The sequence below is a fragment of the Melanotaenia boesemani genome, chromosome 18 (genome assembly GCF_017639745.1).
Source record: "Melanotaenia boesemani isolate fMelBoe1 chromosome 18, fMelBoe1.pri, whole genome shotgun sequence".
Taxonomy (NCBI): Eukaryota; Metazoa; Chordata; class Actinopteri; order Atheriniformes; family Melanotaeniidae; genus Melanotaenia; species Melanotaenia boesemani.
Window position 1 is genome coordinate 9,469,053 of NC_055699.1, and position 14,955 is coordinate 9,484,007.

Sequence of the window (14,955 nt, forward strand, 5' to 3'; positions counted from 1 at the left end):
TCATTTTTGTTCCATAGAGTTCTCAGAACTAGCAGAAACATCTGAACCTTCCACTTGTCTTCTAGAGCCTATTCCTACAGGAGATTGTCTCAATTAGCAGTCCCTTGTTGGATGTTATCACTCTATTCTGATCAACTGGCTATGTGGCTTTTAAGGCTTTTAAGGTTGCTTTAATTAAACCCCGTCTTGATCCTGGAGTCATTTCAAATCAAATCTAATTTTATTTATAGAGCACTTTTCATGCACAAAGCAACACAAAGTGCTGTAGATAATAAAAACAAAGTATGCATATTAAAAACAAAATTTAAAAGCCTTCACACATCAAAGAATAGGACAAAAAATAAAAAGGCACAATCACACACAAACTCACACACATACAAACAAAGCACATGTACCTCATTCTGTACAAACATGAACTCCCATTAACAAAAACTGTCTCTGAACTGAAAGTGTCTGGCTTGACGCTGCTGTGAGGAAACGATCCAGTCACACCGGAAGCCAGCCCACCAATGACCACAGAGGGCACCACCACAGGAACCACCCAGCCACACCCCAGCCACAGGGCTGCAATGCAGGACCCCCGTCACCCAGACCAGGGCAGTCACCATGGCAACAACCCCACAAAAATTACTAATGATTTTTTGACAGTCTGTGATAGTGGACTTGTGTCTATATTTGTGCTATTCTACCTCAGTGCTGTGATCCACACAGTTGACAACAAAATTCTATGGCAAAGGCTTGAAAATGTTATTAGAATTAAAGGAACCCCACCTGCTAGGCTCTAGTTTGTCTGTGTACATGACAAGTCGTCTTCTTACGCCAAGTACGGTGTTCCTCAGGATTCAGTGCTAGGTCCATTGCTCTTCATCTTACATAGATATATCTCCACTGGGTGTCATGACATGTCATCAACTTTAACTGTTATGCAGACAATACTCAGTTTTACCTATCCATGAAACCAGACGAGAGCAATAACTGGACAAGGATGTCTTAATGACGAAAAGAACTGGATGACCACAAACTTGTTGCCATTAAACTCAGACAAAACTGAGATTGTTGTCCTTGGATCTGAACAACAGATTGTTGAGTTACTTAGTTTCTGTGGATGGTCTCACTTTGACCTCCAGCCCACCTATGAGAAACCTTGGTGTTGTTTTTAACCAGAATTTGTCCCTTCAGCCAGTGTTTCTCAGTCCTGGTCCTCATGATGTCCTGTCCTGCATGTTGTAGAGATAACCATACTTTAACACACCTGAATGGAACCAGCTCCCACTCAGTGTTTGGGATGCCGACTCTATGTCTACTTTTAAGATCAGGCTTAAAAGTTTCCATTTAAAAATGTCTACAGTTGGGCTCAGCTTAGATCAGAATTTACTTTATGTCTTTTGCAGCATTTTGCCATCATTTAATTTTATTCTTTTTACTCTTTTACTTTTTAATTGGATTTGTTTTAATCATATTGTCTTACTGTATTTGCTGATACATTTTCATTGTAATTATTAACTTTTAGCTGTTCTGTTGGTCATTTTAGACTATTGTAATGTTTAATTACATTTTAAACAGTTTTTCTTTTGTGTGAAGCACTTTGCAGTTGCAGTTATGCTTGATAGGTGCTATATAAAATATTTACTTCCTCATCTACTTTTACTGGACAAATACTTGGTTTCTTTTTTCAGTGTGATCTTTATTGTCTGGTCTGTTGCTGTAGCCAACCTTTTTCATTTTATTAGGAATCATGAACTAGCTAGCTGTGCTAACACAAACTCTCCACATAAGGCACTCATTAAAAGTGTTAATGTAATATTATAGACCAATGTTTCTCAATCCTGGTCCTGGGGACCCCCTCGCCTGCAGGTTTTAGATGTTTCCATACTTTAACACACCTGAATTAAATGAATGGCTCATTAATAAGTCTGCAAAAACATTTATGAAGAGGTACATTAATCTGAATCAGGTGTGTTGGAGTAGGAAAACATTAAAACATGCTGGGCAGGATGGTCCCAGGACCAGCATTAAGAAATATTTCTATAGACAGCTGATCTCCTAAACGGACACAATTTAAGACAGTAGTTTCCAACCTAGGGTCCAGGACCCCCAAGGGGGGTCACTCTAAGAGAACAAGGGATTGAGGCTTTAAACATTCAGAGCCATTATGATTAATGTCCACCTATTGTCCATATTTTAAGAACGAAGTAAAAAAAAAGTAAGTAAGGCTATATGTTGTTAGCTGCTTTAACTTTGGCTTTATCAAAGGGCAAGACTCCACCAGAATACATTATTTATGGTGTGAATCTCACTTTTAAAAGCATAAACCCAAGCATGGGTTGAACACGGGGTGGAGCAGGGGGTCCATGGCTTTTTAGTATTTGCAATAGGTTGGGAACCACTGATTTTGTTGTGTGGATGAATGAAATTAAATTTGAACGTGCCTTGTTGTAGAGAGAGGTAAGTGAGAAATAATTAAATGTAAAAACTTGCATGCGTTCTTTATCAGAAATGTGTACAGTACAAGAAAAATGCTTTGTAGACATTTAGTGTCCAAACCTTTGACTGGTGCTAATGTGCTTTCCTTTCCTTTTGATAGCTTTAGTTCAGTAAAAATTAAACTGTTATTATTATTAAATTAATCACAAAGACATTGCATGTCTGAAATTAAACAAAGTATTGTTTGAAAAGAAATTATATGATAATTAATGATAAGATTATATTTAAAGTTAATAAATATATTTTTTGTTTATTTCATAGATTTTGGACACCAAAATTATTAAGTGAAATTAAAGATGGCTAAATGGATGAAGGCATACTTGTAGAATACTAATAATAATAGTTTATGGCCCTCAATGTCAATGGAAACATAAACTATATTAATCGCTATCTGTGAGGGGTAAATACACATTTTATTTTTGTACTTACAGTTAAACTATTAAAACCATGCACTGACTTAAATAAACCTTTTTTTTTCTTATTATGATGAATGTTTTTGTCATGTTCTTGTGTACGTTTGCTGCATTCAGAGGAAATGTATTTGCACATCTAAAAGCCTGTTTGAAAGAGCTGGATGTGAACTTTTAAATAAAGTGTTATTGATCGTTTTCTTTATTGACTGTGTTTGTGTGAGGCAGGTGTGCAGCTGCAGCCTCTCACCCATTTTGCTGATACTTTGGTGAAAAAAATTCCTGTGCAGGCTGTTAGAAAACAGAGACGTCAGAGCCTAAAGATGTGCATTAGAAAACTGGGATGCTACAAAGTTAAATGGACTATGGAGCGATGCAATCAGCTGCTCAAGTCAGACAGGTGTATCCGTACAGGCCTGGGCTATTAACACTTCTACCTACAAATACCTAACAGTGTGTCATTGCTAATAATGCTGAAAAAAAGACAGAAAAAACAGAAACAACAGTGAAAGCAAAAGGGATCATATGCATGGCCAACCTCGATTGCATGTGAGGATTGGTAATTGCACCCCTAGAGGCATCTGGGTGTGCAGAGCAGCAAAGTGGGAGACGCCTGAGCAGCTTGGGCTTCACAGTCAGTGTACCAACATCTCAACCCTGAGGAGGAAGTGAAAACAAGAAGGTGGAGGAGCGGAGGGTGAGGGATGTACAGACAGTTCATTTACCCAGAACATCAGCCCACCGCACATTGTCTGAAAGATAAGGAAAGTGAATGCTTCATGCCTGATGGAAAACAAAGGCAGCAATTTAAAACCATCTGCATCCAACACATGCACTCTCTCTCTCCACCTTTCTGTTTCTGTGTCCTGACTGATATTGAAACATAATCCATTTGGAGCGCCGACATGTCATTATATTTCCATTCGGTTTTCCTCTCCCGATTCAGGACAATTTCAGGTGGTTGTAGGTTGAACAGAAATGTTTTATTTCAACAAGTCAGACACTCCGAGTCTTCATAAAAAATATTAGAGATGGAGGGACAAAAAAAAAAAAAAAAAAGAGAGTTTACTTTAAATGTATCTTAAGGAGACCTTAACTGCCCCTGTTAGCCTCTGCAGGTTCAGAAAGAAAAGAGAAAAGAAAATGAATCACAAAGATACAGAGATCAAAACTCATCTTTACTGCGCAGCTGTCTTTACTAGAAACATCATACATCACACAGGCTTGGGTGTAACCCTCAGAATACTGTAGACTGCTCTTAGATCTCCTGTAAGTAAAGAACATAAGAAGAAAAATGTCGGTTTTCCAAGACAGTTTTCTAAGAGTCTAAATTTTAAGTCAAACTTTGTGTTTAAGAGTCTGTCTTTATTTTATTGACGTATTTAATATTTTATGTGATTCTGTACTATTACAGTTTGTAGGAATAACTTTATTTGTTTTTATGTTCTCTGCGTTATTGTGTTATTTTGTGTTCTGTTTTATTGTTAAGCACTTTGTTATTTTTATCTTGAAAGGCGCTATATAAATAAACATTTACTTACTTTCTTACTTACTTACTACTTATTGTGCTTAGGGCCTATTAGTTTAAAGGGATACCCATGACTATTTCTAATCAAAATTAGTTTGATTTTAAATTACTTCTGTTTGAGAGAAGTGCAAAAATGGTGTGTAATGTTAGAAAAATAAATGAAAACATGACAACTTAAGAACTGAAATAAATGCTGCTTGACTCAATAAAATTTTATTTTCATTATACATTGACATAAGAAGTTGATATATTCATTGTTATAGAATGCTATTAAACAACCATAGTGAGACCTTAAGTTGTCTTCTTTTGTCCAGCTTAAAAAACAAACAAAACCTTAGTAAGAAAATGCCAGAGAAGCAATTCCTTATAAAAGAGTGTTTTTTTTTTTTTTACAGATTCTCCTGTTTTAAAAATCTTCATCACTGAGGTATTTAAAGACATCTTGTAATCTATAAACATGCAGCACTAATTTTAGACTATGTCTCGTTCTGAGCAAGTACTCCCACTGTTACTGCATTTTATTATCCTGTAAATTGTCCTGCCAGAAAGAGTCTAAGATTAGAAGTCGTTTAAAATTTACATGATGCTGAGAAAAAAAAGTTTCCACATTCCACATCCATCATTTTCCAAAATAAATAGCAGGAAAAGAAACATCTTTATCAAACTCTGTTTAATGTTATTGGTCTATTGATTTCAGCTGTTCAGCACATTTTTATATATTTTACAAATTATTTAAATGGATGGCAGGTCTGAAATGTTGGCAGGCTAATTCAGCAATCAAACTAATTTATGGAGTTATACTAATACTGCTAATATACAAATAATGTGGTTTGGCTTTGTTTTGTTTATTATAATTTTAAGTTTATAATTCAGATTTCAAGTGATGTTCCAGATGTGTTTAGATGATCTCGTTTAGATCTTGCTTATGTTCAATTTAGAGTTCAAAAGGTTTGCAAGTCACTGCATTATGTTTTATTTCATATTACCTGTGTTTAACCTTTATGTAGAAAGTGGGATGTGTTTACTATGTTGTTTTCACATTTTAATGTGCACAAGGTACATGAGAAAGAAAGCATTATTATTAAAAACATCATTATTGTCAGCAATGCCACTTTCAGTGTTATGACTTCTATTCTGTTTCCTCTGCTCTTACAGCTTTCTATATTTCTGTCACGTCTATGTCATCCCAATTTCATATTTTGTCCTTGATATAGTAATAAAAGAGAAAAACAAAAACAAACAAAAATGTGCAATTTAAACTCTTTAGACTTTCACTTTTCACTTAACTGTTTGAAAGATGTTCATGCATTCCACAATTATTCAGTGATCAATATGTGTGCGGGTCGTCCGCAGCAAATCTTGATTATTTTATATCCTGAAATATTTTCTTAGTTTGAGGAAATTCCTTTTGGAAATTGCTTTGATCAATTAATAAAAATATTTCATGTGTGTAAGATCTCTTGACATAGTTTGAGTTTGGCACATTTACCCAAGTAAAAGTGTGAAGAACATTCACAAAAGGTATAATCAGGATTCAACTTTATTGATTCAACACTGAATACTATAAAACTTTAAATTGGACTCAAATATGAACAAAACTTTTCAGCATGACTTTTTTTTCCCGTTTGTTTTAAACCAGAGTCATATTCACAAATGACTGATAAAAAGCTCAAACCCCAACATTTACTCACTAGTATCTGCATTGGAACTCCTTTCAACTGAACTGTTACTCTTCATTGAAAAGCTCTGCTGTGGTGCTGCACAGAGAAAATGAAAAGTAAACTGTTATCAGCAGCAGAATACAAACAGTTTCACAAAACAGATATGGGCCAGAAGCTGCGTCTGCACAATTACATTGTTAATGGCAAAGACAATGAAAATGGCACGGATAGAAAACAAAAGAATATCAAATAACTCACTCGAGCTGCGTATACCTCAGCCATCACTGCTGAAAAGTACATCCAGTGTTTTGAAATGAAAGGCGAGAAGGCTGAAAGGAAGACGAAAAAGCATCTTGAACATCAGTTTTCAGTCTAATGTTAATAATTTATATTGTCTGTGCTTTTTATTATTATCATTTATTTATTTACTACTTTCTTTTCAGCAGTCTGCCCGTTTTTCAAAGGCATCATGGACAGAGTAGCTGGATCAAACTTTTGAGTTTAGTTTCAAAAGGCTTTCTCCTCGTTTATTTATATATATCTTCTTCTTTACACTTGTCTTGTTGTTATTTGGTGAGGCAAACACATGAAGCTTTGATGAGCAGCAAACCTGACATGTATTCTTTTCTACTGACCCAAAGGAAATTTAAATAAATGACCAAGACTTATAAAAAAAGCATGCTGTCTCATTAAAATACTTCAAATGGACAATTAAAGCCATTCACTCATCTTTCCACCGAGATTCTGTCAAACAAGTCAAACTGTGCACCACAGTGTTTTACAGGGGGATTTGAGATGCACTTGACAATGACCTTGCAAAGATAGAAAGCCCAGGAACTTTATTTTATTTTACACTTTCAATAACTCTTTTTGTGTATTCATTTTGAAAAGATGAAAAGAAAAGGGATGTTTTAAAAGCATTTGTATTGGATTGAAAACTCTGAACTCTTGTATCCTGTACATGTGTAACTTATGTACTACATTTTTATCAGAAATTCATCAGTAGGAAAGTTAGAGCTTGTTTTGTTTGAAGTTTTCTGGAGAATATAGAGTATCAATAATGTCTTTGGAGAAAATTGGCTTCATTCCAACTGTTTAAAGCATGTTAAAGGGAGCAAATGTCTTAAGGTTAACAGAGAATGCTGCAGTCATTTATTTGGTTTCCATACAAATTTTGACTGCAGATAAATGCAAATTTTGCATGTACTCAACCATTACTTATACTAAAAGGTTATTTTGCAGTCTTCTCCAAACAATTGCAGAATTTTTATATTTTAACAGTAATCTGAAGTATGAACATGCATTTTATAATTTACATTCATTCATTATGTGTGATGTAGTTTGTACTCCAAGCAGATGTGGTGTATTGAGCAAATGTAGCACCTAATGAATCTTCTTGATACAGGGTGTTATTTGACATACAGCTGATGTTTTATTTATCAGCTGTGACAATACTTGACACTGGATATAAATGCTGCCTTCAAATGCAGCTCATGAGCTTGCAACTGTGATATAAAAAGCCATGCAAATAACTCCTCATGACAACTTTAACATGACTTTCATTGATTTACCAGAAAGTTCAGTTGAAGAGACAGGAGGGGTGGTGGTGGAAGACACTGAGTTTTTTTTAGACCTGTGTGAAATTGTTGGGAGAATAGTTAGGCAACAAAACTATTTGGCCAGGTTATTTACAAAGATTATGTTTTGGTTCCAACACACACAATTTCACAATGAAACAGTGTGCGTGTGTGTTTTCTTTTTTTTTCAATGATTAAATTAAATCCCCTAAACAAAACAATGACAAGATATTTTTCTTGTTTTTTTCTTTTCTTCTTTGTGACTGAATTTAGTTGCTTTTGCATGTAGTTATGTGGTGTATAAGAATTAAATTAATGGGAGTTAATAACACCGTCCATCCATTTTTTGCCACTTATGCAGGGTCGCGGGGGCAGCTGCCTAAGCAAGGAAACCCAGACTTCCCTCTCCCCTGCCACATTCACCAGCTCGTCCGGGGGGATCCCGAGGCATTGACAAGGCAGCCAAGAGATGTACTCTGTCCAGGGTATCCTAGGTCTTCCCTGGGACTCCTACCGGTGGTACGTGCCTGGAACACCTCACCAGGGAGGCGTCCAGGAGGCATTCTGACCAGATGTCCGAGCCACCTCATCTGGCTCCTCTCGATGCACCCATCCCGGATCATCAAGCTTCTCACCATATCTCTAAGGGAGAGCCCGGCAACCCTGCAAAGAAAACTCATTTCGGCCGCTTGTATTCGTGATTTTGTTCTTTCAGTCACCCAGAGCTCGCGACCATAAGTGAGGGTAGGAATGTAGATTGACCGGTAAATCGAGAGCTTTGCCTTTTGGCTCAGCTCCTTCTTCACCACAACAGACCCATGCAGAGTTCACATCACTGCAGACGCTGCATCAGTCTGGCTGTCAATCTCCTGCTCCATCCTTCCTTGACTTCCTTGACCCAAGATACGTGAACTCCTCCACTTGGGGCAGGACCTCATTCCTGACCCAGAGAGCGCACTCCACCCTTTTCCAGCTGAGGACCATGCTCTTGGATTTGGAGGTGCTGATTTTCACCCCAGTCGCTTCACAGTCAGCTCTAATTGCTCCAGTGAAAGCTGAAGATTGCGGCCCAATGAAGCCAACAGAACCACATCACCTACAAAGAGCAGGACCCAATCCCGAGGGCACCAAAATGAATCCCCTCAACACCTCGGCTGCGCCTAGAAATTCTGTCCATAAAAGTTATGAACAGTATGAGGGACCGAGCTGGTGAAGGACAAGGACACAGTTGGTTTTAAAAAGGAACGGGTTTTATTTACCCCAAAAAATACTCACAAAACAATTTGGGGCCCTTAAAAGAGGTCAAATGAACAAAATTAAACAAAGGTAAAACAATAACTCAGAAAACTTCAAACTAACTGTTTAACATGTAACTCAAAAGAAACCAAACTAACACAAGAACCAAACTGACCTAAGAAACATGAAACAAAGGGGCACTTAAATACTGGCTGATCAGACCAGTCTAAAACACATGAGGGGTTAACAAATACTAACAAATACATTAAACAATGAGAAAAAAAAACAAACTAAACAGTAAGTTCACTTATTACTTAACAAAAGGAATTACCAAAAATTAAACAAGAAATCAAACTAATCAAAATCCAAACAACAAATCTAAATTTAAAGATATGGAGGCAATTGCTCTCCCCTCTGGAAGGAGCTGGCTTGGTCTAGGCCCATGGCATGTCCTGCTCCTTGGCTTCTACCAGTTGTGCTCACTTCTGCCCCAAGTATTCGTAAGACTCCCCCAGCACCATTAACAGAAGAGAATATATTTTAAATACACAGAACTTAAACAGAATTGAAAATACAATGGTGCTCTAATGTGCACACTAACAAAAGAGAACTAAAGCATTTCATCCTAATTTAAACCAAATATATAAACAAAATAGTGTTAACTCAAACTAACATAACTGAAATGTGTTGGTGTAGTGGGGGTTACCGCCTTTAAATGTGTGGCTGTAGGTACGGCCATCACACCCCCTGTACTGAACCACAAACCGGAATGGCTGCATGGCGAGGTACCCTTAAGTAATCCTTCCATTCGTATCTTTCATCCTGTCCAGCCACTGCAACACTTTATGGTCTGTCTGCAAGATGAACTCCCTCCCCTGCAAGTAATACTTAAAAGAGTCCAGAGCCCACTTGATAGCCAGAGTTTCCTTCTCCACTGTGGCATAACACTATTCTCTGGGAAACAGCTTGCGGCTGATGTAAACAACAGGATGCAGATGCCCTGGTGATCCCTGCAGAAACACAGCTCCAATACCCCTCTCAGAGGCATCAGTTTGCAGGATGAAATCCCGGTCAAAATCTGGACTGTGCAAAACTAGGTCCTTACTTAGCAATTGCTTGACGTCGTGGAAAGCCGCCACTGCCTCTGCCGTCCACTTAACTTGGTGAGGGTGCTGGTTACCTGTCATATCAGTCAGGGTGGCAAGTCGCAGAGAAGTTTGGAATGAAGTGATGGTAGAAGCCAGCCATACCTATAAAAGATCTTAGCTGCTTCTTGGTCTGTGGAAGAGGACAGGCTTCAATTGCTTTGAACTTATCAACTTACGGTTTAATGACCCCACCTCCAATGGTGAAACCAAGGTACTGTGTCTCCGCTGGGGCCAGGACACATTTTGCTGGGTTTACTATGAAGCCGGCAGAACCCAAGCGGCCCAGGACCTCAGTAAGATGTTCCATTTGCGCCTCCCAGCAGTCACTATAAACGACAATGTCATCAAGATATGCACAGGCATAAGCAGCAAGTCAATCCAGGACCTTGTCCATCAATCTCTGGAAGGTGGCCGGGGCGCTCTGGTATCCTGTAACTCATACGTTTTACTGGTGCCTCAGCCTTTAACACAATATCATGTTCCACTCGATCTGTGCAGCCAGGGTATTCTTGAAATATGTCTGTATTAAGCAAAGATTTTACCTCAGACTGTTGTTCTTTGGTGAGATGGCTCAAAACCAGGTCAGCAGCAGACAGCGATGGTAGATATTGATCCACCTCTTCTTCTTCCCCCACACCATGGATGAGCAGCACTTCTGCCCCTTTCTCAGTGCGTGGGACCCACTCCTTAAACAGGTTAACATGGAGCACTCTACTGGATTGCTGAAGCCCTGGAGTGGCAACTTGGTAAGTAGTAGGGCCTAACTTCCTTTAAACTTCAAAGGGACCCTGCCATTTTGCCAGCAGCTTACTATCTGCTGTCGGTGGCATTACCAGTACCTTTTGGCCTGGCTCAAAGTTTCTCTCTCTGGCTGAACGATCATAGCATGCTTTTTGTGACTGCTGTGCCTCTGTCATGCATTTCTGGGCTAACTCACTCATCTTTTGCAGTTTCTCTCTCATCTGGATAACATATGATACCACATTCACAGGTTCATCCTGGCCTTGGTCTCCTTCCCATGTTTCCTTTAACAAAGTCAGACCTTACCTCATGACCATAGAGAAGCTCAAAAGGAGAGAACCCAGTGGAAGCTTGAGGCACCTCCCTGTAAGCAAAAAGCAGATAAGGCAGCCACTGATCCCAGTCAGACCCGATGTCATCCACAAACTTACGAAGCATTTGTTTGAGGGTCTGACTGAAGCGCTCTGCAAGCCCATCTGTTTGGGGGTGGTATGGGGTAGTCCTCATACTCCTGATGCTGAGCAGCTTATAAACCTCTTTCAACAGTACAGACATAAAGTTCGTTCCCTGATCACTGAGAATTTCCTGGGGGAATCCAACCCTGGAAAAAAAATGTATCAGTGAAAAAGCCACAGATTTTGTCTTTACAGATTTTAATGGAAAGACTTCAGGATACCTGGTGGCAAAATCTGTGATGACCAGCATGTAACGGTTTCCAGCTTTGCTTTTCCCTACTTGACCAACAATGTCCAACCCAAGATGATCAATTACTGGCAGAAGTTGGAGTGGAGCTCTTGAGGGGCCTCTTGCTGATGTCTTCTGACGCTGAGGGCAACTCCTGCAAAATTGTGCTACATCTGAGCGCAGGCCACGCCAGTGGAAATGTCATCTAATGCGAGCAGTGGTCTTGTGTTTCCCTAGGTGGCCAGCCCAGGGAACAGAATGGCCCAAAGTAAGGACTACATCTCGGACTGTTTCAGGGACCACTAGCCGCTTAGTCTGAAAATGATAATGATAAAGGATGCCGTTCTGAAAAAAGTATTCCACTTTGCTTTTTCCTGTCTCAACCTCAGACTCTCATTCTCTAGCTCTCAACAAAAGGCTGACAATGAAGGGTTATTTTGTTGCATCTCAATTATGTTAGTTGGGATTTTAAATCCCAAGGGAACCTCCAAAGCAACCTCAACTTGTAGTTTGACCTCTGTGTGCTTGAATTTCTCTTGCCTTCTCTGACTGCGTGCTTTCCTAGATTTCCTGGGATTTGTTTCTAGGTCAGCGTCAAAGAAAAGCAAGGCACTGAGACTTGGGAGATGCTCATTTTGCTTAGCTTGGGGTCTTGTTACAACATTACAATTGTATACAGGTTTCAGTAAATCATACAGCACTGGCAGATCTTCACCCAAAACTACTGGGAATGGCAAGTTGTCTGCAACACCAACATTCAACAGCTACGACTGTCCTTGCACCTCAATAAAAATGTCAGCAGTAGGATAAGGCTTTTCATCACCATGCACATAACCGATTGGGATGGTTTCAAGAGTACACACTTTATTATTTGGTACACACTGTCTGTGCACCAGGGTCTGAGTATTGCCAGTGTCTATCAAAGCTTTGATTTTTCTCCCATTGATTTTCACCACAGTCATTTTCACTGACAATCCATTTTCAAGTCGTCAGCCTCTCTTGGTACAAAGCATATTTGTGTGAGTTTTAATGGATTTCTTGGGCACACGGGCTTAGTGTGACCTTCCTGCCAACAGAGGTAACAAACTGGAGCTCTTTTACCAGGTTTGGCAAATGATTTTTCTTGATGATCCTTCCTTACAGGGGCTTTACTCACACTTGCTGCCCTCTGGTGGTATTGAGGTGGTGGTGGCCTGTGGGCATTTTTCTCCTTCATGGCAGTATTACTCCATGGCTGGCCCTTCCGCCTAGCAGCCACAAACACATCAGCAAGTGAGGGAGCTTCAGCTGTAGATGTAGGGTTGTGTTCTTTAATCCATACCTGAAGCTCAGGGGACAGCATTCTTAAGTATTGTTCCATAATTATCAGTTCACCAATTTTCTGTACAGTTTTACCTTTGGGCTGAATCCATTTTCCATATAACACATTCAACCTCACGTAGAGTTCTTTGGGGCTCTCATCAGGCTGCACATACAGGAACCGGAACCTTTGTCTGTAAGTCGCTGGGTTAATGTCATATTTTTTTAATATGGCTTCTTTCACATCATCATAATCCAGAGACTCATCAACATCCATGTTAACAGAGGCACTCCTTGCCTTACCGGTGAGTAAAGGTATGAGGTGGAAGACCCAGTCTGTTTGTGGCCATCTGCAGGCAGCTGAAATTCTCTCAAAGGTAACCAGGGAATGCTCAATATCATCTTCACTGGTTAACTTTTGCAGTTTTGGTTCATGAGAGATTGGTAACTGGCCCGTGTAAGGGAGATGTGTGTGCCTGCATTTCCATTTGCAAAAGCTGAAACTGGTGTTGCAAGGCTTTAAAAAAATTGTCTTGGCGTGTAAATTCATGTTTTAATTTTACCTGTTGCGCCATGAAAGCCTGTAAGATTCCAGCCAAATCTGTCAGCATTGGTTCCCTGACATCTTCACCCTCAGTGTCTGCGGCCATTTTGGGAGCTCCGTCCTCCATTTCCTCCTCGCAAGCAGTTAGTTCATCCGCCATCTTTGTCTCTGGCCTGTTTTTCCTTGCTCCACGATGCATGTCTCAGAAAAAACAAAACCCAGTAGGGTAGACAAAAAAAAAAAATATTGCTGAGAAAAAAACACCTTTGTCCTTATTTAGCTGATCCCACCACTGCCACCAAATGTGAGGGACCGAGCTGGTGAAGGACAAGGACACAGTTGGTTTTTACAAAGGAATGGTCTTTTTTACACAAAAAAATACTCAAGAAACAATTTTGGGCTCTTAAAAGAGGTCAAATGAACAAAACAAAAGTATAACAATACCGGCTGGTACCGGTGGTACCAGTTGTAGAGGGACCGGACAGCTCGTACAAGGGAGTCCGGCACTCCATATTCCCGGAGCAATCCCCACAGGAGTCCTCAGGGGACACGGTCGAACGCCTTCTCCCATTCCACAAAGCACATGTAGATTGGTTGAGCAAACTGCCCCCTCCAAGACGCCGAAGAGGGTGTAGAGCTGGTCCACCATTCCACAACCGGGACGAAAACCACACTGCTCCTCCTCAATCTTAGGCTTGACCATCTGACGGAGCCTCCTCCCGGACACCTGAGTAGACCTTACCGACGAGGCTGAGGAGTGTGATCCCCCTGTAGTTGGAGCTCACCATCCAATCCCCCTTTTTGAAGAAGGGGATCACCACCCCAGTCTGCCAGTCCAGGGGAACTGTCCCCGATATCCACGCAATGCTGCAGAGGCATGTCAGCCAAGACAGTCCTACAGCTTCCATAGCCTTAACAAACTCTGGGTGGACCTCATCCAACCCCGGGGGCCCTGCCACTAAGGAGCTAACCCAATAACAAAACACCGCTCAGATTCAGATCAGGGATTCAGCCCAATCACACCCCTCCAGGTATCACTGTCACTGCACACGTGAGCATTAAGTTCCCCCAGCAAAACAAGGGAGTTGGAAGGAGTGCTCTCCAACACCCTTTCCCCTGCTGTTCGGTGCATAAGCACAAACAACAGTCAGCACCTTTCCCCCCCACTTGAAGGCGGAGGGAGGCTACCCTCTCGTCCATGCCACGTCAGGGGGCAATGAGTATGTCCACACCTGCTCGGTGCATCTTACTAGGAGCAACTTCCTTCTCGATGACAGTGGTTCCAGAGCCCAAGCCGTGCTTCAAGGGGAGTCCAACTGTATCCAGCCGGAACTGCTCAACCTCACGGACCAGATCAGACTCCTTCCCCGCTGGAGAGATGACATTCCACGTCCCTAGAGGTAGCTTCTGCAGCTGAGGATCAGACTGCCAGGGTCCCTGCCTAGCTCACACTGCACCCGACCCCTATGGCCCCTCCTGCAGGTGGTGAGCCCAGGGGAGGGAGAGCCCATGTCACCCATTCAAACTGAGCCCGACTGGGCTCCATGGGCAAAAGCCCAGCTCTCAAGCGCTCGCCTCCATGCCACACCTCCAGTCCTGGCTGCAGAGGAGGGCCCCGTTGACTCACGTCCAGGGAAGGGAAA